Below are 4761 nucleotides of genomic sequence, written 5' to 3' on the forward strand. Positions count from 1 at the left end.
ATGAGCTAAGCAATTCTAAATTAAAGAAGACTGGCCATCTTTAATTAAGAATCCTTGAGATCTGCAGTTAGTTGTCTAGCTTATTGGAACACAAACCTTCCTGCCTTTTTCTGACTTTTCCTTGTTGTTTTTGCAATGAAGGAAATTTTTATGTAGCCGCAGTTTGTTAAAAAGAATAATAAAATGCCAATGTTGTGAGCTAAAGCAACTTCCTTGTTGTGGCAGTAGTTATTAGCTGTGACTGTTGCATCCCCATCTTCCTGACGCTTTAAGCCCTTATTTATATTCCTTTGTGATTGAGAAGCTTCACTTTAGGTTTACCATTAAAACTCTTTTAATCTTGTTTTTGCTTTTATCTATGTTATCTGCCTATTCTGTCAGCCCACTTCATTTAACTTCTATGGCTGAAAACAAAGCAGGCTGAGACAGGTCTACTTTAAGTTTTCTGGACCGCTTTTATTATCTTGCTAGCTGTGGGAATATGGCAAAGTTTATCCACCTGATGCAATTCATTAAGTCCTCTGTCCTAGAGATTAGTTCTGAGAACAGCACTTTACCTGATAGCAGCGGCTGTTGGCAGGTGGAGAGACTGCTGTGAAAAGAGACCAGGAGCATCCCCCATGTCAGACAGAGCTACTTCCAGACAGCTCCAGGATGGACCCATTGCTGGCCAAAACTGAGTCCATCAGCAAAGCTGGTGGGACCTCTGTAATATATATTTAAGAAATGATAAAATACGCTGTGCTGCAGCTGTGAGAGAGAGGAGTGAGAGTAAGTGAGAGGAAGAGCCCTGCAGACTCCAAGGTCAGGGAAGAAGGAGAAGGGGGAAGGTGCTCCAAACGCTGGAGCAGAAATTCACCCGCACCCTATGGAGGACTATGGTGAAGTAGGTATTTCTCTGCAGCCAATGCAGGACCCCACAGTGAAGGAGGCAGATGTACCCTGAAGGAAGCTGCTCCTGGAGCAGGATCCTGGCAGGAGCTGCAGCCTGGGGAGAGGAGACCATGAATATGCAGATTTTTAGGCAGGAGCTAAGGCGCATGGGAGTTCTGCACTGGAGAAGTTTGTTCCTGAGGGACTGCACCGTGGGGAGAGGACACATGCTGGATCAGTTCTTGAAGAATTGCAGGCCATGGAATTGTGGTACGACCCCACACTGGAGCAGAAGAAAATTGTGAAGAGGAAGGAGCGGCAGAGACAAACTGTTATGGACTGACTGCAAACTCCAGTTCCCTGTCCTCCTGTGCTTTAGTTGGGGGAAAGGTAGAAGAGCTGTAATGGAAGGAATGATGTTGAGCCTAAGATATGGGATGGGGGAAGGCGTGCTTAGTTTTGTTATTGTTTCTCACCATCCTACTTGATTTTTAATTGGCAATAAATTAAATTAATTTTCCCCAAGCCAATGTGTTTTGCCTTTGGCAGTACTTGGTATGAAATATCTCAGTACTTGGTACAAAATCTCTCAGTACTTGGTACATAATCTCTCTGTCTTTTTGTCAATCCACAAAATTTTCCATCTTATTTTCTTCCCCTTGTCCTGTTGAAGAGGAGTGAGAGGATAGCTTGGTGGGGCTCTAGTTTTTTAATGGTCAGGTATGAAAATGGAAGTAATATGGTGTATTAGCTGAAGCTGACAACACATCAGAGAAGATTAAACTGATGTTAAGAATGCCCTATAATGCAGGAAGTATCAGAGGAGAAGAAAACTTTGTTCATAGGGCTCTGAAATTACAGCAGGTGTGATGAACTGGAAGTAAACTTGTTCTGAGGATATGAGTGCGGCAATGTAATTTTACTGTTATAGAAAAACATTTTCAGTTCACTGGTGAATGCATATCCTCAACAGACCTTTTGAGAATACAAAATAGGCAACACATGGACAAATCTTGATGCAAATTCACAAAACTGATCTTCACTGCAGCTGAGCCTACACTGGCTTCGTCACGTCCTGTTGAGGCCATGTACTCAATAGCAGGTGGCCTTATGCCATGTCTTCACACAGGGCACAAGTCAGTCTCACACTTAGGAAGTACTCTATTGTATCCCATAGATTAGGCATATCCATTTGATAAGTCAGGAGCAGTTTCAACCCTTAAACATCAAAACGACAGATTTTTAAATGTGCTCAAAATATATTCTCCTTGCTATAACAGGAGACACTGCTCACCAAAAACCAGTACAAACTAAAATATAGGTTCAACTTCAGAAAAACATCATTTAATCTATAGAATGGTCCAAGATTTTAGTACCTTTAACATTTTTTTTTTCAAACAAGGGATCTTACAGAAATGATGGCACATTTTGATGCTATAACAAGTCTTTTGGCTTAAAATTCCATTTTAAAAACACTTAGCAGCAATATAGCTCACAGGCTAGAATCCAACATATTTAAGCTCGCAAAACATTTAAAAAATTCAACATTAGCTTAGAAGGGATGATATTCTAAGGTACTCTGAACTAATCAATATTAATTTTGTTTTAGAATAAACAGATTTATGTAAAACTTAAATTAACTTCCACAAACTAACAGCAATTTTAGCATGAATTATTTTAGCATAATGGAATTTACCTGGAATTTATGGGTTGAGGTGGTGTATTAAAGAGACCAAGATGCTTCACGTGAACCAAGTTGCCTTCTTGATTGTATTCTGGGTAGAAGTTAAGACAGAGAAACTTCTTTCTGTAGTGTCATAAAAACCAGAAGAGAGCATGATATTCATAGTAATGAATTTACTCTAATTTCCTCTCATCATCCCTAACAGAATAAAATTCCTCATTCCATTCACAGTGTGCTAATATTGACTGATAAGGAGGGTGCTTTTAGACCTAACTGGGACACAGCAATTCAGGTAAGTTAAAACTGCTCAGAGTTGTCAAAACATTTATGTAATCTCTGGCTATATTAGACCTTCTCTACTCCAGCGTGATGCAATATTTTTAATCTTAAGAGATTTGTTGTAATGAGTGACTCCTAGTCTAACAGCTCCTCCTAGAAGGAGAGGGCATTTCTGTCCATAGAGCTACCTGTGGTATTCAAATAGCATTTGTATGTACTAGAGACTGTCTTGAACACCAGTATGTTCACAGTTACAAAAGAGAGAAAACTGGAATACTGTCTGATGGGGTGTGCACCCAAAAGAGGTAGAGAGTGAATATAATTTTGTTACAAAGTGATTCTTAGTTAATTAGGCACAACAAACACTGAAAGTTTAAAGTTAGGTAGAAGTACAGCTAATTATAACAATATATTGTAATGCTGATGCTAACTGGAGGTCAAAGGTTGCATGCTGCTAAACAACTGCTAGTCAGTCAGAGCATTTACCCCTTTAAGACTAATTTCCTTATATATAAATTCTAAAGTAAGGTGGAGGCGTCTTTAACCTTTGGTAAAAATCCCTGTTGTCTCAAGGGACCACTGTCAGCAAGATCGCCATAGTGTTTGATCCCCTGGTATTTGCAAGATTCTGCAAGGATAAATACGGTATATGATGTAAGGACATTACATGACTTCTGGATCTTACAAGCCCATGAATTTACAATCAAAACTGACACCTGACATCTAACTGCAGTTGGATACAGTTGTGCATTACCAGTACTTCTGTGTACATGTATGGTTAGACAGGGAGAAACAATCCTGGTAAAATCAGTTTTGGAATTTTAGAATAGCTGAGTGCAATGCATTCAGTGCATGCATACATATATTTGTATGTACAGAAATGTGACCAGCAGAGGTCTGAAAATTCACTCAAGGAAGTAGATGAAGTAGAAGGAAATATTAGTGTTAATAAAAGTAATAGTATTTTATAAGGGGATAGGAGCAGATATGAAGGCACAGTGCTTAACTAGACTCTCTTTAGTCAAATTAGTCAAATATGCAGATAGAATGACAATACTATTCCCAGCTGGTATTTGTTTTTTATTAGGTGTTTCATATATATGGCAGAAAAAGGACTAGGGCTCTTTATTTTGGATTAGACCAAGTCTAAGTTGCTGGCCAGCATGGATCCAAAGCCAGCATACTTTGAAGCATTTCTCTACACAACCCATACTCAGAGATTGCTTTACTTTATCCTTTTTCACCCAGTCATCAACATTAACCTGCATTAACCTTACTAGCCAGCCTGCTGGGAAACCAAGGTGGTGTTACAGTATTGTCTGTGTTAGCTCACAGCGATCTGGCAGGTGTGGAGTCGTGTCAGTGCTGAGTTTGGCTTCAACTTTTCTACATAATGATGTTAATGTGTTACTTTCAAATGCTTCTACTTTATGGCTGACATGTTGCTACATCTCTGCTTATACTTTGTCAAAGCTGCACTTTTGTGAAAATTTTCTCATTAAGAAAATTTCTGTTCTGAGGCACTATTTACAATCTGTGTATGACACAAGTACATCAATACTGATGTTAAGATGAAAGGTATGCTTAGAAAGGCTTTTCCTAACCACTCCATGAGCAAAGAAAATGTTATATTAATTCCAACCTCCCCACTCTTGTGAGTTTTTTTAATGCATTAATGTGCTTGCGTCATTCCCACTAATAGTAAGATTGGTTTTAAAAAGGTTTTCCTTTTCCATCAGAACAAAATCTCTCATGTATTAGATCTCTCAGCAGTAGTTTGACTGACAGATATAAATGAGCAACAGTTTTTTTTCTCTTAAGTACTAGAATGATGAAAAGGAAAACTCTGCTTGTTGCCATATCAATTTTAAAATAGCCAATTATACTGGGACACGGGTGAATTTCCTAAATCTGTCTTGCATGCT

The sequence above is a fragment of the Chiroxiphia lanceolata genome, chromosome 1 (genome assembly GCF_009829145.1).
Source record: "Chiroxiphia lanceolata isolate bChiLan1 chromosome 1, bChiLan1.pri, whole genome shotgun sequence".
Classification (NCBI taxonomy): Eukaryota; Metazoa; Chordata; class Aves; order Passeriformes; family Pipridae; genus Chiroxiphia; species Chiroxiphia lanceolata.